Source organism: Furipterus horrens, unplaced genomic scaffold (genome assembly GCF_987537825.1).
Source record: "Furipterus horrens unplaced genomic scaffold, mFurHor1.1.pri manual_scaffold_17, whole genome shotgun sequence".
NCBI lineage: Eukaryota > Metazoa > Chordata > Mammalia > Chiroptera > Furipteridae > Furipterus > Furipterus horrens.
This window is the reverse complement of record NW_028327187.1, coordinates 55,430,443-55,456,739: the sequence shown is the minus strand read 5'-3', so window position 1 is coordinate 55,456,739 and position 26,297 is coordinate 55,430,443. Positions and strand designations below refer to the sequence as shown.

Genomic DNA, 26,297 nt, shown 5'->3' with positions numbered 1-26,297 from the left:
TTAATCCCAACCTCTTTGTCCATGTTCATGGGTCATTTATACTAGTTCCTTGGCTAGACTCTTCACCTTCTTTACCCGCTTTTCCTATTTCCCCTTTCTCACTGGTCACTGTCAGTCTGTACCTTGTTTATATGCCTCTGGTTCTATTTTTCTCATTTGTTTGTTTTGTTCATTAGGTTCCTGTATTAGATGAGATCATATGGTATTTATCTTTCACTAACTGGCTTATTTCACCAAGCATAATACTCTGCAGTTCCACCCATGTTGTCACAAAAGTTAAGAGGTCGTTATTTCTTTCTGCTGTATCATATTCTGTTGTGTAAATGTACTGCAGTTCTTTGATCCACTCATCTACAGATGGGCACTTAGGCTGTTTCCAGCACTTGGGTATTGTAAATAGTGCTGCTATAAACATAGGGATGCAAAAGACTCCTGAATTGGTGTTTCAAGATTCTCAGGTATAATCCTAGCATTGGAATCGCTGGTTCAAAAGGCAGTTCCATTTTTAGTTTATTGAGGATTTTCGAAAGTGTGTTCCATAGTGGCTGTAACAGTCTGAATTCTTACCAAGAGTGCACTGATTTTCCTTTTCTCCACATGCTCACTAGCATTTGTTGTTTGTTGATTTGTTGATGATGGCCATTCTGACTGGTGTGAGGTGGTATCTCATTGTGACTTTTATTTGTATCTCTCTGGTGGCTAGTGATATTAAGGATTATTTCATATGCCTATGGACCCTCTATATGTCCACCTTGAGGAAGTGTCTGTCCAAGTCCTTTGCCCATTTTTTAAATGAATTCTCTATCTTGGTGTTCAGTTATATAAGATATTCATATATTTTCGAGCTCGATCCCTTGTCTGAAGTATCACTGGAAATATGTTTTCCCATATGATTGCTTCCCTTTTCATCTTGCTGATGTTTTCTTTCACTCAGAAGGAACTCTTTAGGGTGATGTAGTCCCATTTATTTCCCTTGCTCTAGGAGATATATTGGAAAAAATATTGCTACATGGGATATCTGAGATTTTACTGCCTCTGTTCTTGTCGAGAACTTTTATGGTGTCGTGGCTGTTGTATTAAATGTGGCTGAGGGCACGGGAGTAATTTCAGCAAGGAGAATGTGTCGGTTGGAGGGCTGCCACACGCACTGGCAGGTCAGCAGCGAGCGGCACAAAGACCTCTCCTTTTATAGAGTTTTAAAAGTATAGATATCAATAGAGAGGGTAAGGAATGAGCTCACAGGCACATTCTAATATTGATTACAATATACAATTACTTACTTGGGATTACAACAAAAGGAGGTTAATATATAAACTATAAAGAATGATTTCTATCAAAAACAAAAAATATGAATTCAATCATCTATTCTTTCAAGACTAAGGGAATGGCTACACTGTTCCTTAAACATTAACAGAAAGCACGCAGGGTTAAGCACTACCTGTGCTACCTGTGCTCGGCTTTGTTTGGTTTCCTTGTCAACATCAGGGACGATGGAGTACTCAGTAACATTCCTTTTAAGTCACAGAATGTCTTGAAACCCTGAGGCCTCATCAGTCAAAGACTGTCAGCGCTAACGAGTTCAGCTCACCAGCTTGGGTCATAGAACACCTGGACCGAGAGGCATGAGAATATGCCTCAGTTTAGGAACCTTGATTTCCAGCATCACATGGCTTAAATTTAATTCTTTGATCCATCTTCAGTTTATTCTGGTGTATGGTGTAACTTGATGGTCTACTTTCATTTACTTGCATGTCCTTCTCCAGTTCTTCCAAAACCATTTGTTGAAGAGGCTGTTTTCACTCCATTATATGTTCCTTCCCTCCTTGTCAAATATTAATTGGCCATATGGGCCTGGATTTATTTCTAGGCTCTCTATTTTGTTCTATTAATATATATTTCTGTTCTTATGCCAGTACCAGATTGTTCTGATTACCATGATATCAGTATACACACACACACACACACACACACACACACATATATATATATATATATATATATATATATATATATATATATATATATAGTTTGATATCAGGTATTGTGATTACTGCTACTGTGTTCTGCTTCCTCAAGATTGCTGCAACAATTTGGAGTCTTTTTTGGTTCCATATAAATTTTTTAAGTACTTCTTCTAGGTCTGTGAAACATGCCATTGGTATTTTAATAGGGATTGTGTTGAATCTTTAAATTTCTATTGGTAGTAGGGACATTTTAATAATATTTATTCTTCCAGTCCATGAACATGGTATATGCTTCCATTTATTTGTATCTTCCTTCATTACATTCTTCGGTGTTCTGTACATTTCTGAGCACAAGTCTTTTACCTCCTTGTTTAAGTTTATTCCTAGGTACTTTATTTTTCTTGTTGCTATACCAAATGGGATTTTTTTCCTAGTTTCTCTCTCTGATATTTTATTGTTGGTGTATAGAAATGCCTTCATTTTCTAAATATTGCCTTGTACCCTGCTATTTTACCAACTTCACTTATTATATTGAGTAGTTTTTTCATGGAGTCTACAGGGGTTTCTATGTACACTATCATGTCATCTGCAAATAGTGACAGTTTTACTTCCACTTTTCCAAGTTGGATGTCTTTTATTTCTTTTTCTTGTCTAATTGCTGTGGCTAGAACTTCCAACACTATATTGAATAGGAGTAGAAAGGATGAACATGTTTATCTTGTTCCTGATATTGGGGGGAATGCTTTTAGTTTTTGTCCATTGAGTATGACGTTGGATTTAGATTTCTCGTATATAGCCTTTATTAAGTTGAGGTATGCTGTGTCAATTCCCATCTTGCTGAGTGTTTTCATCATAAAATTTTATCAAATACTTTTTCAGACTCTATTTATATGATCGTGTGATTTTTATCTTTCACTTTGTTTATGTGGTGTATTACCTTTACTGATTTTCAAATATTAAACCATCCTTGCATCCCTGGGATGAATCTCACTTGATCGTGGGGTATGGTCTTTTAAATGTGTTGTTAGATCAAGTTTGCCAATATTTTGTTGAAGATTTTAGCATCTGTGTTCATCAGTGATATTGGCCTGTAGTTTTCTTTCTTTGTTGTTTCTTAATCTGGTTTTGGAATTAGGGTAATATGGGCTTCATAGAAAGGGTTTGGGTGTCTTTCCTCTTCTTGGAATTTTTGGAATAGTTTGAGAAGAGTAGGCATTGGTTCTTCCCTAAATTATTAGTAAACTTCGCCTGTGAAGCCATACAATCCAGGGCTTCTGTGTGCCAGGAGTTTTTGTTTTTATTATTTCTTCAATTTCACTAGTTGTTATTGGTCTGGTCAGGCTTTCTGCTTCTTCTTGATTCAGTTTTGGAACATTATATATTTCCAAAATTTTTTCCATTTCATCTAGGTTGTTAAGTTTACTACAAACAACTTTATGGCAAGAATTTCTTACAATCCTTTGTATTTCTGTGATATCGGCTGTTATTTTCTCTTGTTTGTTTCTGATTCTGTTTATTTGAGTCCTCTCTTTCTTCTTGATGAACCTGGCTTAAGACTTGTCAATATTGTTTATCTTTTCAAAGTACTAGCTCCTAGTTTTATAGATCTTTTGAATTGTTTGTTTACACTTTATGTCATTTAATTCTGCTCTAATCTTGATGATTTCCTTTCTTATATTTGATCTGGGTTTTGTTTGTTGTTGTTCTTCTAGTTCTTGTAGCTGTAGGGTTAGATTTTTTTATTTGAGATTCCTCTATCCTATTTAGGTATGACGGTATTGTTATGGACGTTTCTCTCAGGACTGCTTTTGCTGTGTCTCATAGGTTTTGGGCTGTTATGTGTTCATTATCATTTGTTTCCAGAAACTTATTGATTTCCTCCTTGATGTCATTGTTAACCCATTCACTATTTAATATCATGTTATTCATTCTGCATTAGTTTGAATGTCTTTGAGTTTTTCTTTTTTTTGAGTTTCGTTTCTAGTTTCAAGGCATTGCATTTGAGAAGATGCTTGATATGATTTCAATTTTCTTGAATTTGTTGAGGCTTGTTTTGTGTCCTACCCTGTGGTCTATCACTGAAAAATATTTATGCACACTTGAAAAGAATGTATATTTTGTTTCTTTGGGTTAAAAAGTTCTATATATATATCAACTAAATCCATTTGATCTAGAGTGTTGTTCAATGCCACAATATCCTTGGTTTCTTTGGTTTGAGGATCTGTTCATTGTACACAACTGGATGTTAAAGCCCCTTACTATGAGTCAGTTGTTATTGATATCCTTCTTGTAGTCTTCCAATATTTTCCTTATATATTTGGGTGCTCCTATGTTGGGTGCATGTATGTTTACCAGGATTATATCTTCTTGATGGTTTGTCCCTTAAATATTATTAAATGCCCTTTGTCTCTTTTTATGGCCTTTGCTGTTAAATCTGTTTTGTCTGATATAAGTATTGCTATCCCAGTTTTTTTCTCATGTCCATTTACTTGGTATACTTTTTTCCATACCTTCACTTTCTGTCTGTGTAGATCTTTTCTTTTGTGGTGTGTTTCTTGTAGACAGCATATATGTGGCTGATGTTTCTGTATCCATTCCACTACCCTATGTCTTTTGATTGGAGCATTTAATTCATTTACATTTAAGATTATTACTGACTGGTATTTATTCATTTCCCTTTGTAGCTGTGTTGCTTTCCCTATCTCTTTTTCTTCTTTTTCTTAAAGCATTCCCTTTAACATCTCTTGCAATGCTAGTTTGGTGGAGATGTATTCTTCTAGTCTTTCTTTGTCTGGGAAACTCCTCCTTTCAGCTGCCATTTTGAATGAGAGCCTTTCTGGGTAAAGTTGTCTTGATTGTAGGCCTTTGTTTTTCATCACTTGAAATATTTTTTAAAATTTCTTTCTGGCTTGTAGTGTTTCTGTTGGGAAATCTGTTGATGGTCTTATCAGAGCTCCCTTGTATATTTTTGCTGTTCTTCTATTACTGCATTTAGGATTCTCTCTTTGTCTTTTAATTTTTCCATTTTAATTATGACATGCCTTGGAGTGTGCCTTCTTCAGTTCATCTTCATTGGGACCCTCTGTGCTTCCTGGACTTGCATGACTTTTTCTCTCATCAAGTTAGGAAAGTTTTCTTTTATTACTTTTTCAATCACGTTTTCTATCACATGCTCCTCTTCTTCTGCTTCTGATATCCTTATGATACAGATATTATTTTGTTTCATGTTGTCTTGCAGTTCTCTTAAACCCTCTTCATTCTTTTCAGGTATTTTTTAATTTTGTTATATTGTATGCGAATTTTTTTTCCTACATTTTCCTCTCACTCACTGACCCGATCTGCTGCTTCATTTGGCCTACTTAATTCCTTATACTGTGCTCTTCAGTTCAGATATTGTGTTCTTAATTTCTTCCTGGTTCTTATTAATAGTTTCTATTTCCTTTTTGATGCTGGTGTAGTTCTCAGTAAGTTATTTATAGCTTTCCTGGAGTTCTTTGTAGTTTCCCTGGAGTTCTTTGTAGTTCCTGTGGAGTTCTTTGTAGTTCCCCTGAAGTTCGTTGTCGTTTTCTTTGAGCTTTTTAGTTCATTGAGCTTCCTCATTACTATTGTTTTGAATTCCATGTCTGATAATTTGCTAGTCTCTATTTCATCTATTCCTCCCTCTGGGAATTCCTCTTTTTCTTTTGGCTGGGTGTTGTTCCTGTTTGGTGGGGTGCTGTTCTGCCTTTCCATTTTGGGTGGCTGTATTTATTTGTTTCATTTCTTAGATTTATCTGCTTTTATTTTCTGCCTTTGTGGTGTGAACTTTTGTGGTAGAAATCTGTCTGATTCAGTGGTGCAGACTCCCTGATCTCCTTAACAAGATGTTCTTGGGATGTCCTTTATGCCTTTTATTTGGACTCTCTAATAGTATTTTGGTTTTGGTTGTTGTGTCGCTCATTGGTGGGTCCTTCCTTTAAATTAGCTGACTGAGAGTCACTCTGTCCACTTCTGACAGTTGTTGATCTGTGTGTGGCCAATGCGTCTTGGAGGGGAATAGTTCACTTATGAGATTTCTCCCATAGCACAGAGTTTGAGTCTGCCCTGTGATCTGGTCTGCTGCTCTCCCAGGGTTTTCTCCAAAACCAGTGTTTAAAGTTTTCCAAAATTCCTCTAGTTCATTTCACCCTCTTTTGGCTTCAACCCAGGTCATTCGTGGCATGTGCCCTTTTTCAAGCCAATTGGCAGATGGACAGGGGGCGGCTGGAAGTTGCGAACACTTGGGAACATACCCCTGTCCTGGCAGGCCGGAGGGGGCATTTGCCCATGCTGGCTGGGGCTGCATGGCCCAGTGATGTTCCTCTGCTCAGGCATGCATGCAGGCCAGCAGTGTTCCCTTGCTCTGGCAGGTGGGCTGGTTGGGGGCATTTCTCTGCACTGGTGGGCCGGGGCGTTCCCCTATGCCTGTTAGGTGCTCGGCCAGAGGCAGTTGGTGTGGGGGCCGAACGCACCCCTGCTAGTGGGTTTCTGTGTGTGCGCTCCTCAATGATCTCACCCCGCCCCTAGCCTTTCCTCCCTGATCCTCAAAAAAAAAAAAAATCAATAAATTTATAAAAAAAGAAAAAAAGAAAAAGAAACACACACACACAAAGAATGCTGCTCCCAGTCTCCCAGAGCCAGACACCACCTGGCCAACTCCTGGCTATGCCAGTAGACACAGCCTTAATCTCCACCTATGACTGCTCTCAGGGGAGACCCAGGGGAATTTAGAGAACTTTGTGCTCCATCAGCTGCTACCCAGGAGCCACGCCAGCCAGAACTCATGCATCTCCTGTGTCTCCTCTGCAAACCACATCAGATGGGTTGCTCAGAGGTAACCTCCTCTGCCACCAGCAGTGTCAATGCTTGATTCTCACCATTATCCAGAAACCAACAGATGCTCTGTCCACATTTAGCTGAAACTATAGACCAGTCTTGGGAGCAAGCAAGGGCAGCCTCTCCTCACTCATATACCATCTTCCCTATCTCACTCCAAGGGTTATAACTTCTTAATGAATTGTTCCCTTAATTATTATGAAACATCATTCTTTGTCTCCTGTTATGGGCATTGTTGTGAAATAAATTTTTTTCTGATATAAGTATTGCTAACCCAGCTTTTTTTATGTCCATTTGCTTGAAATACTTTTTCCATCCCTGCACATTCAGTCTTTGTAGATCTTTTGTTCTGAGGTGGGTCTCTTGTGGACAGCATATATGTGGGTCACGTTTGTTTATCCAATCAGCTACCTTATACCTTTGGATTGGAGCATTTAATCCATTTACTTTTAAGGTTATTATTGATATGTACTTATTCATTGTGATTTTTTCCATTTGTTTCTGTGCCCCCCCCCCTTTCTTCTTGTTGAAGTAATCCCTCTAGCATCTCTTGCAATGCTGGTTTGGTGGAGGTGTATTTTTTTAGCCTTCTTTTGACTAGGAAACTCCTTATTTCACCTTCCATTTTGAATAAGAGCCTTTTTGGTTAGAGTAGTCTTCATTGTCGGCCTCTGTTTTTCCTTGCTTGAAATATATTTTGCTATTTCCTTCTGGCTTGTATTGTTTCATTGAGCAATCAGCTGGTAGTGTTATTGGAGCTCACTTATATGTTATTTACCCTTTCTCTTTTGCTGCCTTTAGGATTCTTTCTTTGTTCTTGAATGTTGCCATTTTAATTATGATGTGTCTTGGAGTGTGCCTGTTTGGATTCATCTTATTGGGATGCTCTCTGTTTCCTGAAATGGCATGAGTTTCTCTCATCAAGTTAGGGAAATTTTATCTCATTACTTTTTCAAACAGGTTTTCTATCTCTTGCTCCTTTCTTCTCCTTCTTGTATCCCTATGATACAAATATTATTACATTTCATGTTGTCCTGCAGCTCTATTAAACCCTCTTCATTCTTTTTCAGTCTTTTTCATTTTTTTGCACTGTCTTGAAGTTTTTTTTCTATTTTTTCCTTTGGCTCACTGATCTGATCCTCTGCTTCATCTACCTGCTTTTGATCTCTTGTATCATACCATGTTCTTCAGTTCAGAAATTGTATTCTTTATTTTTTCCTGGCTCTTATTGATAGTTTCTATGTCCTTTTTAATGTTGATACAGTTCTCAGTAAGTTCATGTAAGTTCCCTGGAGTTTGTTATAGTTTTCTCTGAGTTTGTTGAGTTCATTGAGCTCCACTATAATCATTCTTTTGAATTTAATGTCTGATAGTTTGCTTGCATGCATTTCATCTATCACTCTTCCTGGGAAATCCTCCTCTACTTTAGATGAGGTGTTGTTTCTTCATCTCCTATTTTAGGTGACTTTTCTCGTTTCTGCTTCTTAGATTGACCTGCTTTAACTTTCTGCCTTCATGGTGTAACTTTCTGTGGTAGGAATCCTGTGGGATTCAGTGGTTCAGACTCCTTGATATCCTGAACGTTATGCTCTTGGGATGTTTTTTATGCTATTTGGGATGTCTGGTTGTATTTCTGTTTTGGTTGTTGTTGTGTTGCCCTTTGGTGGTTCCTTTCCTCTGGCTAACCAATTGATAGTCACTACACCCAAAACATCATGTAAACTGTTATCGATCTGCTTATAAAACAAAACACCTAGCCCAGGAAAGAAACCCATACCCATAAAATATATCACACCCTCAATCATGGTATAAACTGCAAATCAGCCAGTATTAATAAAGATGTAAAGAGATTAAGACTATTATAAGAAAATAAAAACAAATGAGTGTTGACTAACTGAAATAAAAATGATTTTTGAGAGGGGAGGTGGAGGAAGAATAATTGTAGTGAGTAAAGACAAGGCAATGAGAGAAAGAAAGTAAAATTTATATCATATATAAAAAAGGGCAGGAAGAAGGCAGAATGAAGTAAATAGGGGAAGCATGTAGTATCACATTTAAATAGAAGTTATTACATATATATGTATTATTATATATATGTTCTCTCACAGACACGCACAACTGTGTGTATACATTATTGTAATATATATAATTGTAACATATATACATATATATACATATATGTATATAATAGTAGTGTGTGTGTGTGAGAACAAACACAAACAAAAAATAAGGAAGATAAATAAGAAAAAAAAATAGGCACCAAATTAGATAAAAAGTTTCACCACAACCCTATCAACAACCTATGATCTAAGTTTAATATAGGTGGGATGGAAGTAAGAGGTAAAACAGAAAGGAGAAGCTTAAGAGATGTCCATAGGAAAGGAAAGTGATTTTGAGATAATAGAGGGGGAAGGAATATTAAGAGTGAGGAATTATTTTTAACCAGACTGACCATGCAGTTTAACTGGGGACAGACTGACCCTGTGGTTTTGAGAACTGCCTTCTTGATGCAGATTACAAAGAAGAAAAAACACCATGCAAGTTACAAAGAGGCCAAGAATCCACGAGGTTTTGGATTAAAAGCTGGAGAGCCCCTTATCACAGACAAGACCTCCTTCGATCAGAATTGAATGATTGGCAGCTACTGGTAAGGCTAAACTATGTCTAAGAAGCTTCCCCAGAGAGAAATTTGGAGGAGAGCGGATCTCTGCCTGCTGGCAGAGACAGGACTAGACCAGGTGGCATTGGCGCTGAAAGACAAATAACAGCGTACTGCTGTGTATATGAGAACGTGATTTTCCTTTATATTTTTCTCTTGTGAACTGCGGAGAGGGGAGGAAAGTTTGGGGTGATAGGACATTCTTGAGGAGCACAGGTGGAGAAGAGCGCTCGCCCACTCCCCAATGCTCCCCTTGGGTTGTGCGGGTGCGCACAGGGAAGTGCCCTCATTCACTGGCCCATGTGTGAGGGGACGCGCGTCCAGGTGCCCCTTGGACACACCCTAACAGACATAAGATCACTGCCCCAACAGGTACAGGGAGGGCCTGCAGGGCACGCAGAAAACCATGCGCAGACACCCCTGGCCAGATCCAGTGGGTGCCAGGCTGGAGTGCAGACCACGTGCTCAGGCTCTGCTCGTGCCTTCCCAGGCAGGTGTGGGAATAGCGGGCGGCTGCAGCACAGGAATAGCGGGCAGCAGCGACTCACAGACGCTAACTTCTACTGTTCACAAGTGTCCGGGGCCCCGCCCCAAGATGCAAGAGACCAACTCCTGGAACGTGGCTTGGCAGGCCTAAGGCTAGCACTCAGGCTGCCTTGCACGCATACAGGCGCACGCGCAAAAGCAACTCGGCAGGCTCCAACTGGCACCAAAGGAACGCACTGGCCACTGCGGGCACAAACCGTGGCTGCAAGGACCAGGAAACTCTGGGCCACCTCATTAGACCAGCTGTGGATCCAGAAAAAGAAGATGACACATAAATGCTGAACTGAGTAAAAACTTTTCTTTTATATATTGTTTAAATTTTTATTTCTATTTTAGGTTTTATTTATATTTTATTATATTTTAATTTTTTTAAATTTCTTACTTTTAATTTTAAATTTAATTTTTACTTATTTTAAAATTTTTTCCTAATAAAACTATTTCTTTAAAGTGTCTCATACCATCTCTCCTTCTCATCCTTCCTCTTTATTTTTTGTTTGTTTGTCTGTCAGTTTAGCCTCCCTTTCCCACTGAATAAATAGAATATAATTACTATATAAATCTAATACTATACAATCCCACTTTCTTACTATATTCTTCATTCTTCCCTCTTTTTCTTTTATTATAATTAACATACAATGTAAATATTACCTACTGTCTTGCATAATCTCAACACTATTTGCTACTATTATTAATCTATCATCCCCTCTCTCAAAAATCATATTTTTCTTCCCTAAAGACAACTCTTATCTATTCTTCCTATAGTATAAAAGCTCTAATCTCCCTACATTTATATTACTACTGGCTCGTTGGCTGACGATAGTGGGATAGAGGGTGGGGGATATTTTTGAGGGTGTAGGTCTCTTCCCTGGGCTGTGCGTTTATGTCTTTAACAGAATCTCCACAAAAGAATTCAAGACAAAGAGGATAGAGTGACTCTCAATCAACTAGCTATAGGTAAGATTCTACCAAAGAGTAGCTGAAATATAACCGGACAGCATAAACAAACAACATAAGGGGTACCCCAAGAACATCAGGCTCAGGAGGTCAAAGAGACTGCACCACTGAAACCCCCAGATCTCCTATAAAGAATCTCATACCACAAAGGTGAATAGTCAAAGCAGACAAATTCAAAAAACAAAAACAACAAGAAGAATCCAACATGATAAGACGCAGAAATAACCTCTCAATGAAGAGAATTGAGGAATCCCCAGAAAGAGAGGTAGATGGAATAGACATAGCCCAAATGTCAGACACAGAATCTAAACAATGGTGGTGAAGAAGCTGAATATACTCAACAACCTCAAAAACAACTATGACAACCTCCAAAGAAGTTACCAACAGCTCTAAGAAAATTGCAGGTAACTTACATAGAACTACACCAGCTTTAAAAAAAAAAAAAAAACGTATAAACTATTAACAAGAACCAGGAAGAAATGAAAAACACAATCTCTAAACTGAAAAACACAGTAGAATCAATCAAAAGCAAGCTAAACCAAGGAGAGGATCAGATCAGTGAGTTAGAGGACAATGTAGAGAAAAATTTCCAGATAATACAACAAAATGAAAAATGATTGAAAAAATATGAACTAGATGTAAGGGAATTACAGGATAGCATGGAAAAAAATATATCAGGATCATCTGAATAGGAGAGGAAGAAGAGGAGTGTGGAATAGAAAAGCTAATAGGAGAAGTATTGACAAAAAAAATTCCCAACCTGATGAGAGAAAAAGTCATGCAAGTCCAAGAAGGACAAAGAGTCCCAATGAAGAGGAACCAAAAGAAAAACCACTCCAAGGCACATCATAATTAAAATGGGAACGTTCCAAGACAAAGAGAGAATCCTAAAAGCAGCAAGAGAAAAACAGCAAATAACTTACAAGGGAGCTCCAATAAGACTATTGACCAATTACTCAACAGAAACACTACAAGCCAGAAAAGAATGGTCAAAATATTTCAAGCAATGAAAAACAAAGGCCTACAAACAAGAATACTCTACCCAGCAAGGCTCTCATTCAAAATGGAAGGTGAAATAAGGAGTTTCCCAGACATAGGAAGACTGAAAGAATACATCTCCACCAAACCAGCATTGCAAGAGATGCTAAAGAAAATCTTTTAAGAAAAAGAAGAATAAAAGAGGAGAGGAACAGAGGTACAAAGAGAAATGAATAAATACATGTCAATAATACCTTAAATGTAAATGGATTAAATGCTCCAATTAAAAGACATAGGGTAAAGGAATGAATGTGAAAACAGGACCCACATATTTGCTGTCTACAAGAAACACACCTCAAAAGAAAAGATTTACACAGACTGAAATTAAAGGGATACAAAAATGTATTCCAAGAAAACAAACATAAAAAAAAAAAAGCTGTGATAGCAGTCCTCATATCAGACAAAATGGATTTTAAAACAAGGGCAATAAAAAGAGAGAAAGAAGGACATTTCATAATACTTAAAGGAGCAATTCATCAAGAAGATATAACACTGACAAACATATATGCACCCAACAGAGGAGCACCCAAATACATAAAGAAAATACTAGAAGACCACAACAAGGATATTAAAAGCAACACACTCATAGTAGGGGTCTTTAACACTCCATTATCACAATAGACAGATCTTTGAAGCAAAGAAACACCAAGGATATACAGGCATTGAACAATACACTAAACCACATAACTTAACTAATATATATAAAACGTTTCACCCCAAAGAACCAAAATATAAATTCTTTTCAAATGCACATGGGACATTTTCAAAGATAGACCACATGATAGGACACAAAACAAGCCTCAACAAATTCAAGAAAGTTGAAATCATATCAAGCATCTTTTCAGACCACAATGACTTGAAACTAAAAATCAACCTCAGAGAAAAATATCAGACACCCAAACTCATAGAGAATGAATAACATGCTATTAAATAATGAATGGTTTAACAATGAAATCAAAGAAGAAATCAAGAAATTTCTGGAAACTAATGATAATGAACACACAATAGCCCAAATCCTATGGGACACAGCAAAAGCAGTCCTAAAAGGAAAGTTAATAGCAATACAGTCATATCTGAAAACGATAGAAGAATCTCAAAGAAAATATCTAACCCTAAAACTACAAGAACTAGAACAACAGCAACAAACAAAGCCTAGGCCAACAAGAAGGAAGAAAATCATCAAGATCAGAGCAGAATTAAATGACATAGACACCAAACAAACAATTCTAAAGATAAATGACACTAGGAGCTTGTTCTTCGAATAAATAAACAAAGCCGACAAGCCTGTACCCAGGCTCATCAAGAAAAAAAGACAGAAGACTCAAACAAAATCAGAAATGAAAGAGGAAAAATCATGACAGATAAGAGACAAATACAAACGATGGTAAGAAATTACTACAAACAACTGTATGGCAGGAAATTTGACAACCTAGAAGAAATGGACAAATTTCTAGAAACATATAACCTTCCAAAACTGAATCAAAGGGCAGTAGAAAGTCTCAACAGACCAATAACAAAGAAGGAAATTGAAACAGTAATCAAAAATCTCCCTTTACACAAAAGCCCTGGACCGGATAGTTTCACAAGCGAATTTTAAAAAAACATTTAGGAAAGAAATAACTCCTACCCTCCTTAAGCTATTCCAAAAAATCCAAGAAGAGGGAGAAATTTCAAACTTTTTCTATGAAGCAAGTATTACCCTAATTCCAAAACCAGGTCAAGACACAACTACAGACCAATATCACTGACGAACATAGATGCTAAAATCCTCAACAAAATATTGGCAAATCGGATCCAGCCATACATCAAAAAGATCATACACCACGGTCAAGTGATATTCATCCCAGGGATGCAAAGAGGGTTTAATATTTTCAAATCAATAACTATAATACACCACCTAAACCAAATGAAAGACAAAAATCACATGATCATATCAATAGATGCAGGAAAAGCATTTAATAAAGTACAACACCCATTTATGATGAAAACACTCTGCAAAATGGGAATAGAGGGAGCATACCTTAACATAATTAAGGGTATATATGAGAAACTGGAAGCCAAATTCATACTCAGTGGATAAAAACTGAAAACCCTCCCCCTGAAATCAAGAACTAGACAAGGCTGTCCACTCTCTCCACTCCTATTCACATAGTGTTGGAAGTCCTAGCCACAGCAATCAGAGAAGAAAAAGAAATAAAAGGCATCCAAATTAGGAAAGAAGAAGTAAAACTATCATTATATGCAGATGACATGATAGTATACATAGTAAACCCTATACATGACTAAAAGACTACTCGATATAATAAGTGAATTTGGCAAAACAACAGGATACAAAATATACAGAAATCTAAGGCATTTCTGTACACCAACAATAAAATATCAGAGACAGAGACAAAAAAGAAAATACCATTTGCTATAGCAACAAGAAAAATAAAATACCTAGGAATAAACTTAACCAAAGAGATAAAAGACCTGTACTCTGAAAATTACATGACATTGAAGAAAGAAATTAAGGAAGATACAAATAAATGGAAGCAAATACCATGTTCTTGGATGGGAAGAATCAACATCATCAAAATGGCCATATCACCCAAAGCAATTTACAGATTCAATGCAATCCCTATTAAAATACCAATGACATATTTCTCTGACCTAGAACAAATACTTCTAAAATTCATATGGAACCGAAAAGACCCGAATAGCAAAAGCAATCTTGAGACAGAAGAACACAGCAGGAGGAGTCATGATACCAGACATCAAACAATACTACAAAGCCACTGTGATCAAAACAGTCTGGTACTGGCATAAGAACAGACATATAGATCAGTGGAACAGAATAGAGAGCCCAGAAATAAACCCAGACCTCTATGGTCAACTAGTATTTGATAAAAGAAGAAGGAACATAAAATGAAGTGAGAAGAGCCTCTTTAACAAATGGTGTTGGGAGAACTGGACAGGGACATGAATAAAATGAAACTAGACCACCAACTTACACCACACACAAAAATAAACTCAAGATGGATCAAAGACTTAAATGTAAGCCGTGACACCATAAAAGTCCTAGAGGAAAACATAGGCAAGAAAATATCGGATATCTCACGTAACAATCTCTTAACGGATACATCTCCTAAAGCAAGAGAAATAAAGGAAAAAATAAATAAATGGGATTACATCAAACTAAAGAGTTTCTGCTCAGCAAAAGAAAACATCAGCAAGATGAAAAGGAAACCAACCATATGGGAAAACATATTTGCCAATGACATCACAGACAGGGGACTGATTTCCAAAATATATAAAGAGTTGATATGACTCAACATCAAGAAAACAAACAACCCAATTAAAAAATGGGCAAGGGACCTGAACAAACACTTCTCCGAAGAGGACATACAGAAGGTCCATAAACACATGAAAAAATGCTCAACATCATTAGCCATCAGGGAGATGCAAATAAAAACCACAATGAGATACCATTTTACACCAGTCAGAATGGCCATCATCAACAAATCAACAAGCAACAAGTGCTGGCGAGGATGTGGAGAAATGGGAACCCTACTGCACTGTTGGTGAGAATGCAGACTGGTGCAGCCACTATGGAGAACAGTATGGAATTACCTCAAAAGATTAAAAATGGAACTGCCTTTTGAACCAGCGGCTCCACTACTAGGATTATACCCGAAGAATCTTGAAAGACCAATTCAAAAGAACGTATGCACTCCTGTGTTCATTGCAGCACTGTTTACAATAGCCAAGTGCTGGAAACAGCCTAAGTGCCCATCTGTAGATGAGTGGATCAAAACACTGTGGTACATTTACACAATGGAATACTATGTAGCAGAAAGAAAGAAGGAACTCCTGCCATTTGCGACAACATGGATGGAACTAGAGAGAATTATGCTTAGTGAAATAAGCCAGGCAAAGAAAGAAAAATACCATATGATATCACCTAATACAGGAAACTAAAGAACAACACAAACAAAGGAACTAAATAGAACAAAGAGCAGAATAGCAGTCAAAAGGGGGGAGGGGAGAGGGAGAGAAGGGGGATAAGTAAGGGAAGGGTTTAATTAAAGAGCCTGTATAAAAGACTCATGGACATGGACAACAGTGAGGGATATGATTGCAGGAGAGGGGGTGGGTTGGGTGGGGGAGAGAAATTAGGGGAAAAGGGGACAACTGTAATTGAAAAATCAAAAAAAAAAAAAAAAAGAAAAGAAAAGAAAACATCAGCAAGATGAAAAGGAAACCAATCATATGCGAAAACATATTTGCCAATGATACCTTAGATAAGGGATTGTTCTTCAAAATATATATAGAAGTTACACATTTCAACACCAAGAAGACAGAGAGCCCAATTTAAAAAATCGGCAAAGGACCTGAACAAACCCTTCTCCAAGGACCATATACAGAGGGCCCATATACATATGGAATAATACTCAACATCACTAGCCATCAGAGAGATGCAAATAAAAACCACAATGAGATACCACTTTACACCAGTCAGAATGGCCATCATCAACAAATCAACAAACAACAAATGCTGAAGAGGAAGTGGAGAAACGGGAACCCTACTGCCCTGTCGGTGGGAATGCTGACTGGTGCAGCCACTATGGAAAACAGTATGGAATTTCCTCAAAAAACTAAAAATGGAACTGCCTTTTGAACCAGCGATTTCACTGCTAGGATTATACCCGAAAAATCCTAAAACCCTAATTCAAAAGAACTTATGCACCCCTATGTTCATAGCAGTACTGTTTATAATATCTAAAGTGCTGATAACAGCCTAAGTCCCCATCTGTAGATAGTGGATCAAAAAACTGTGGTACATTTACACAATGAAATAATATGTAGCAGAGAGAAAGAAGGAACTCCTGCCATTTGCATCAACATGGATGGAAGTAGAGAGAATTATGCTTAGTGAAATAAGCCAGGCAAAGAAAGAAAAGTACCATATGATATCACCTAATACAGAAAACTAAAGAACAACATAAAAAATGAACTAAATAGGACAAGGAGCAGAATAGCAGTCAATAGGGGGAAGGTCGGAGGGAGAGAAGGGGGATAAGTAAGGGAAGGATATAGTCAATGAATGGGTATAAGTGACTCATGGACATGGACAACGTGGAGGGATATGAGTGTGGGAGAAGTGGTTGGCTGGGATGGGGGAGATAAATGGGAGAAAAATGAGACAACTGTAATTGAAAAACCAAAAAATAAAATTTAAAAAAAAGAAAGGAATAAAAATCAGGCTGAGACAGAGAAAAATTCAAATTTAAAATGAAAGAAGGAAAGGGCTGGAGGAAGATAGAAACGTAGGAGAGTGGGGAGATAAGATTTGAGATTTGGAATACCAAAATAGTGAAGACCTATGAATAAAGTTGCAGGAATGCCACAACTATCACCATATCACACATAATGGACACATTTGATCTAGGTGGAGAGAGAATAAGTGTATTTTATGAATGGGAAAATGAATGTGCATTGACTAATGACAAGAAAAATGGTATGGATAGGCTGAGGAGGTGAGAAATAATGAGTGCAGATCGAAATGAGTCATAGCAAGAGTGAAGATAGTATTTAAAACAAAAATAATAAGAAGAAATCAGCAGGTAAAATTGAGTGAGAAAAGGGAGGAGCAACTCATGAACTTTGAAATAAACTATAATATAAAGACTAGTTACTTATAATGTAAAGACTGGGAGGACAGGAAATTATTGTTGAAAGGATATGCAGGAGACAAGTCCTGTAGAAGATCACTGTGGAATTCGTCTCCATAGTATTTGGTTTTTACCACTTTCTTCTCTTTCTGGATCTGCCCCTGGTGACTTCAGATTGTGTCCCAGTCTCAGTCTAGGCAGTCCATTTAAGATTATCAGTGTTCTTCTGCCTGTGTCTGTCTCTTTTAGTTTTTACTGTAGTTACTCTGTAATCTATAGTCAGGCATAAGCACCATGGGGTGGGGCTGAGTAATTTCTCTGGGCGGGGTTACTCTGGCTGATGCCACTTGGAGGGGAGTTGTCTGCTTAAAAGATTTCTCCTGCAGCACTGGGGATGAGTCTGCATTGGGGTCCGGTTTGCTGCTCCCCCAGCTCTCTCTCCCAGACACCACCACCCCAATCTCTCCCCAAGCATCTCTAGTCCACTTTGCCCTCCGTCTGCTAGATACCAGGGCAGGTGGATGCCAATGCAGTATGTGTGCCCTCCCCTCAAGAATCTCACTGCACCTCTAGCCACTCCCCCCCATTCAGAAAAAAAATACACTGTTTTTTTTTAGAGCCAGACACCACTTGGCTTACTCTCAGCTCTGCCAGTAGACCCAGCTTGATTTCCACCTCCCACCCCTCGGGGCACTGAAAATTATCTCTGCACACCCAGGGCCACCTTTGGGAGCCAAGCTGGCACTCACAGCACTCCCGCATATCCTCTGCGATCCATTTCAGACAGGTCGCTATGAAGCAGCCTGATCCACCCACCTGTGGCTACAAGACTTAACTCCAGGCAGTGTCCAGTTGGTCTTCCAGATAATTTCTCCACAATTAAACCAAAATTCCTGACCAGTCCCGTGAGGAGGGAAGCACAGCCTCCACTCACTTCTTCACCATCTTGAATCCAAAGGTATTTTATTTATAATAATATAAGCAGCTCTCTCTGGTCTTGTATGGATATATCTTCTTCATGCTTCTTGTTACCTCTTGTGGCACAACTATTAAGCTTGTATGTCCTCCCTAAGTCCTACAATGCATCAGGCCAGCTGCTGATACCCTCCTTTTTGTTTTCTTTAAGTTGGCACTACAGGTCAAGTTTGTACTTTCTCCCTTGCCTGTAGACCCTGGCTTGCATCCTGTGCATGATCCCTAGTCTTTTTTATCACCAACGTAAAAAGCCAGCTGGAGAGTTAGGTGAGATGTGGGTTTGGTATGCAGTACATTAAGGGTACCTGTGGACTAATGGGTAGGATCTGTGTATGAGATTTTCTTGCAGCTTGAGAGCAATTTCCTCATAGAGTCTAGAATGCAGTTGGCAGAAACTGTGTCCCTTTAATACCCTCTAGCAATCTATATGATACTCCCTTAATTTGTTCCCCTCTGTCCAGACATGGAGCTCCCAAGTTAATACTCTGGATGCTGTGAGAAATAAATGAGTCTCTGGCAATATTACACACAGCTGGGGAAGCCAGGTGTTCACCCAGTCACTTTCGCTTTTTTGCCCATGGGAGAAATTATGGGCTAATTCATTGAACCCCAAGCTATGCTTCCTTGGGGGAGGGGTGATACTATCAAAGTCAATTTTTTTCTTTCCAATTCCAATGTGTCCAAACTCATGATATATTTCTTTTGTTCCAAAGGAGTACTAAAATTAATTTCTCCTCTGGAAATCTGGACTTTTACCAAATCTCTCTCTTCTTCAGGTGTCTCCCCAAACCCATTAGTGGTTACTAGGTGCTCCCAAAACATGGCCAAAAGGGACTGGAACTGGTTTACAGTCTTCAGTAGTTTACACCATCATTACCAAGGTCTGTCCACATATTACTCAAAGTATAAGTGGGTGAGATTTTTCCCAAACTTCTTGGCATACAGAGCTAGAGTCCACATCTCCCCCAGAGGCACTTTTGTTCATGGATAAATGTCTAAGTTTTGTTGTTGATGGGGGAGACAAATATGAGGGATGTGTTATGCTACTGTGATGCTGATTTCTACATGATTCCAATATTTGATTCATCTTACTATTGTTATCTGATTACTATCTTTTCTTATTCAAGTTGTGATGTTCCTGGTTCTTAGTGTCACAGATTTATATTGTTTCCTACACATTTTATTTATTATGTTAGGACAACTTAACAGGCAGTGCACAGGCCCTGGTCTACTTTTTTGTTCTGTAGGTACAATGAGAGTTTACTTATTTTCAGAGGCTTTGCAATATTAGTTTGATCAGCTTGCTTTATCTGGCATTGCTGTAGCTCCCACTGGTACTTGCTGGTGGTGCAAAAGATGTTACTCTAGGCTTGGATGCCTGGGGTCAGGGAGCGGAGTCTCAGACCATGGAGGCAAAGAGTCTTCCCTAGCAGTGAGGTTGTTGTAGAGTGCTTTCCTCTGTGGATGATGGAGAATAATTCTCTGACTGGGCACTTGTTGTAGGACCCCATCTACTGGTGCCCTAATGTCTCTGGGTAGAGAAAGGGAGTCTCATGCCACTGGAGTCAAGGAACCTTTTGAGGTTGAGCTGATTTTTGTGACAGAATCCCTCTTGATTCTTGTTGGTGTTACCAGGCTGCCCCAGTGTTTTCCAGTGTTGTAATGGAGTTTCCAGCCCAGTATGGAAAAAGAATGCCTCCCTTGATTGTTATTGCTCTTGAGGCTCATGAAAAAGACTTTTTCTGATGATGTTGGGCTGGCTTGATATTGTCAGAGGGACTATTGTTAGGTCTGGGGGAAGAATGAGCATATCTGGGCTACCTTCTCTTACTCAGATGGGAATTGGGAAAACCTAAGACAACTTGCCTCTGTGTTGTTTCTCCAGTCTTGAGAGTTCAAAAGCACCTTGCCTCTATTTTACCACCTTTTCAAGTTTTGCTTTTGTTTCCCCATGCATTATAAATTCAGAGCTTGTAGTTAGCTGTACCTGGATGGAAGCAGCAGAGTGAAATGAATCTTGTATGCCTTGTACATAAAACTTGCAGTGACCTAAATAATGCATCCATTATTTTTATTGCCTTTTCTTCCTCTCTGACTCACTTTACCAACTCTCTAACTCCTGTTTTCTGTGACCATCTTTGAAATAAACTATCAAAACCCATAACCTTGTATCAAGTTTTGCTTTCACTGGAAGCCAAACAAACACAAACCCAATAGGCTAAAATAAATTAAAGACTAAAAAATGTAATCATTAAAAGAAATAGAAATAACATATTAAATAGCTTGGCCCACTCATAATGAAAGAAATAAGAATGAAAACACAGATACCATATTCTATCTGTCAGATTGGCAGAGGTTCAATATTTTGATATTATGAGCCTTGTATGTGTTATTGTTGCAATCTGTTTACAAGGCAATTTGATAGTAGCTGTTAGCACACACATTTTCTTTGATTCAGCATTTATACTTCTAGAAATGTATACACCACAGATATACTCACACATGTACACAGGTATATGCACAAGGATGTTTGTTGTAGGATTGGTTGTATTAAAGCTATCAGTCAGTTATTGGTTTAAAAATATGGTAAATCCATACAGTAGAAACTACCCCAACAAAAAAATAAAGCATATTAATACTATCTACTATATTACTAACTTTAACATTACTATATATTGCCTCTGAGAAAAAAGTTTTTAAGTGAAATATCTATTTTTCATTTTTTTACTTTAATTTTTATTCATGTTCACATATTTTTTCATTTATAAAAAAATCAAATGAGTAATGGATGTGTATTCCTTAATTGTAATTGGAATTAATCTTCAATTTAATTTTAACTATTGTTTTGGTTTCAGAGTGAAAAACTATTTATTTGTTCTCTAGAGCTTGTGCATAGAAAACACACACACACATATCCCAACATGTTAAAAGTAATTATCTATATAGAGGTAAAATTATATACCATTCTAGTTATTCTATATAATTTTGGGTTTGTTTGCAATGCATATATATTACTTTAATAATAAAATATTCTTTAAATAATCTAAGTAATGTTATTAAAATAAATACAGTATTATATTTTAAAAACTTATTTCCTCAAAAATACATATTTTAATAAACTCTGTATGGAGTGTTGGGGTGTCACCATCTTCCTCCTCACTGCAAAACTACTTTATCCGATTACCACCTGTCCTCTTTTCCCTTGACTCCTCTTCCTTGGTCTAATTGCTGCTTTCTGTGCAGAATCGGGAAGTACAAGAGAGAAAAGGAGTCCACTGACTGGCACAATTGAGCTTTGGCCTCTAAGGCAATTCCTATCAAGGGGGAATATGACTTTTTCCCTGAGATTAGATGAAACTAGAATGCTTTAATATTTGGATTGTAATTCTACTACACTTGATTATTTTATGTAAGTGTTGTAACAAAATCAGAAGATAGAAACAGTATCTATTTTCCTACTAGATTTAGGAAGAAAACTAATCTTAAACTTGTTTTTCCTATGAAACATACTAGCCACTAAATGGAGCTATAGGCTCAAGTATGAGAAATGTGAACATGCAATCATTCCTTCAAGAATGATGACAAAAATCCATGCCTATTTCCTCCCAAAATTCCACTCCCATGCTTAAAATGAATATTAAGAACCTGTGATGTTGAATGACTAGATGAAGTCATTTAGAAGGCCTAGGAGTGGGATATACAGCTGACAATTAGTTTCATTATTTACTTTATAGCAGATTATTTAAAACAATTGCAGTGTTATAAAATCCACAACAATTTCAGAATTATAAACTGTATTTTTACTTACATTTTTAATTTGCTGTTTTCAGTTCTCATTCAACTATAAATCTGTTGTTACTAACTTACATAATTTTACACACCAGGAGACTAGAAAGGAAAAATGCCTTAAGGTTATGTCATTTTTAGTACAATTTTTATTAAACATATCATACTCTAAAATAATAACTCTATCATTTATTTTTTAAATATTTTATTGTCTTGAGTAGGGGTTCATAACTGGGAAAATTCTACCCCTGGGGCATAATTGACACTGTCTGGAAACAATTTTAATTGTCATAAGTGAATGAAGTGGGTGCTACTAACATGTAGCATGTAGAGACCAGGATACTAAAGAGGAAGTACTTTACACTTTAACTAATGCATTCACATTACCTCTCATGATCTTTGATATCACAATACAAAGAAAGGAATAAAGAGAGGGGGGGAGGGAGGGGGGAAAGAAAGAATGAAATAGTAAGTTAATTGCCCAATTTTCCCTGATTTAAAACTCAGCTCTCCTGACTTTAGTGACCTTCCAGAAAGACATGCTATCTCTTTGAAAATTAATACACAATGCTACAACAATTTTGAAACTATTCATTGAATAGCTTCCATATGGACATATGGGTAAGTTTTTATGTGACTAATCACATGTGTATATATAAGTAATAAAATAATAATAGAAACCTATTCAATGAACGCACTATGTGTCAAATATTGAGCTTAATTAATTCATACAAATGATTATTATTAAAATTATAGTGTTATTTCTGATTCACAGATGGGAAATTACAATTCAGGGAGGTAAAAAACTGGGGTTTAAATATAGGGTCTGATGACTAAAGTTTATAGGTTTTTTTCTATTTTTAATATTCTTTAAGTTTTAGAGCAGTTTTTGGTTCACAACAAAATTAAGTTGAATCAAATCCATGTTGTTAATCATGATCTCAACTCATACCACCTCTCCCATGAAGACTACCACTAATACACAAACATGCATGCATGCACACATATGTATAGACACTTACTGCACTGTGTGTGTGTATATATATATATATATATATATATATATATATATATATATATATATATAACTGAAAGTTAGCTTAATTGAGAAGGGTGGTATCAGAGACTATCCTAACATCTATTCTTTTCAAGTCTGACACAGGCTTTTAGATTCAATCAGCCAAGTATTAGTATTTTTAGCTAGAAATGTAGCTGCCCAGGATATAGAATAATTTCCAATCCTCCCTACTTGTGACGTGGGATTAAGTTCTGGCCAATAATATAGAAGTAGAAATGTCATGTGACAAGTTCCAACAACAGTCTTTTTAAAAGTACTGAAGTTTACACTTTGTCCCTTTTCTTCAATATTTCTTCTGTCCTGCTGCTTGGAATGTAGTTGATGCTTTAGACCAAATGATGAGAGCCACTCTGAGCAAAGTAGAGAGTGAACTATAGGAGCTTAAGTCCTTGAGAATTTCTTGATCAGTGCTGTCATATTAGCCTTGAAATGTGAAACTCCAGACTTTTACACGGGATAAACATATTTTTTCAATTACTTAAGCAGCTGAAATTTTGATTTCTTAATCTTGGCAGTAAATCATAAGAATAAAGTATTTTTCAAAAAAATAACTAAAAAAATAATAATAATAATAACTAAAGGCCAGGAATGCAGTCAGGCCTTAGAACCTATTGATTATACCAAAACACTGCTTTCCCTGACTGGGCCACCCAGTCTTCAAATCCATGGAGTCATTTTCCCAATGTTATTTTCCCAGATACAGCTGAAGAGAAACTCCGTTTTTGTTTTTTTTGTTTTTCCTTTCTTTTATATGGCTGGAATACAACCTTCCCGAAATAAAAACACCTGACTTCATAAAAGTAAACCTGCTTTCATTTTGTCATATAAACACTTTCCTAGACATAACTGAAGATAAGTGGTGGAGAATGAGTTTGTGTTGGCTAGACCTCAGCAAAGCCATCCTTGACAAAGGCCCTTATTAAAAGCAATTCATCTCCTAGAAAATAACTTGAATTTATATATTAACAGTTTATGTGATCTGCATAGAGGCACATCTGACAAAGTATGGGGAAAGTATGGCAGAAAAGAGTGCAGGGACTTGCAAATAAATCAAACATGAGAGAATATAGAATCTAACAAAATGAGTCAACCATGTAACAGACCAAAGTTAGAGAACATTTAAGTTTTAGTACAGTATGTGGTATTCCAAAAACATTAAAATATACTCATTCAAAAATGACTGAACCCCTTTTGATTGACCCCACTCCCAAGAAGTACCTTTGTATCTCAGGAGAAAAAATAATCTGAACATAAAAATAAATGTTTTAGGCTCTACATCTGGGGACTCTCACGGTTCTCAGTGACCAACCCAGCTCCTTTCAAAATGTCTATTTTTCATGAAATTCTGTGCAAGCTCAGCTTGGACGGTGATCACTCTACACCCCCAAATGCACATGGGTAATTCAAAGCCTACATCAACTTTGTGCTGACCTGGATGCTTTGAACATTGAAATGGCCATCAATACCAAAGGTGTGGATGAGGTCACCATCATCAACATTTCGACCAACCTCAGCAATGAACAGAGACAGGATATTGCCTTCACCTATCAGAGAAAGACCAAAAAGGAACTTGTGTCAGCACTGAAGTCAGCCTTGTCTGGACACCTGGAGACAATGATTTTGGCCTTTTTGAAAACAACTGCTCAGTATGATGCTTCCAAGCTGAAGGCCTCCGTGAAGGGGCTGGTGTTTGATGAGGACTCTCATTGAGATTATCTGCTCAAGGACCAACCAGGAGCCGCAGGAAATTAACAGAGTCTACAAGGAAATGTACAAGATTGATCTGGAGAAGGGCATTATTTTTGACACATCTGGTGCCTTCAACAAGTTGATGGTTGCCCTCACAAAGGGTAAAGGGGCAGAAGATGACTCTGTCATTGATTTTGAACTGATTGACCAAGATGCCTGGGATCTCTATGATGCTGGATTGAAGAGGAAAGGAACTGATGTTCCCAAGTGGATAAGCATCATGACCAAGCAGAGTATGTGTCACCTCCAGAAAGTATTTGAAAGGTACAAGAGCTACAGCCCTTATGACATGCTGGAGAGCATCGAGAAGGAAGTCAAGGGAGACCTGGAAAATGCACTCTTGAACCTGGTCCAGTGTATCCAGAACAAGCCCTTGTATTTTGCTGACCAACTATGTGACCCTATGAAGGGCAAGGGGACATCGGAAAAGGTCTTGATCAGTATAATGATCTCTTTCAGTGAAATGGACATGTTGAAGGTCAGGTCCGAATTCAAGAAAAAGTACAAGTCCCTGGACTATTACATCCAGCAAGACATGAAGAGTGACTACCAGAAAGTACTGCTATACCTACGTGGCGGAGATGACTGAGGCCCAGTTGGCTGGAGCATCCAGGAATGGTTCTCCTGTTATTCCAGCTAATGAGTCTAGAAATTTATCTTGGAACTAATAGCCCCCTGTGCCCATCCCTGTGAGGATGATGTTAGCATTGCACCGGCCCCAACCTTATTTCAGTTGCCTAAGCATTGCCTGGCTTTCCCATCTAGTCTCTCCTTTTAACCAAAGAAATGAACATTCCAAGAAGCTGGAAGTGAAATCTATGATGTAAAACACTTGGCTTCATGTATTATGTCATAAACAAATGAATAAACTAAATTTTTACCTTAGAACCAAAAAATAATTGTTTTATAGCACAAAAGTTCATTCTGTATTTTTTTTACATTTTATTATTATCATTTCTTTATTGATGTATAACTGACATAACATATTGGTTTCAGATGTACAATGTCATGATTTGATATCTGTATATATTGAAAAGTGA

The 26,297-nt window shown here is 37.5% G+C and overlaps 1 pseudogene; it reads left to right on the top strand.

Annotated features, from left to right (window-relative positions):
* Positions 1 to 24,832: 24,832 nt before the first annotated feature.
* LOC149991037 (annexin A2 pseudogene) lies at positions 24,833 to 25,846 on the top strand (annotated as a pseudogene).
* The last annotated feature ends 451 nt before the right edge of the window (positions 25,847 to 26,297 follow it).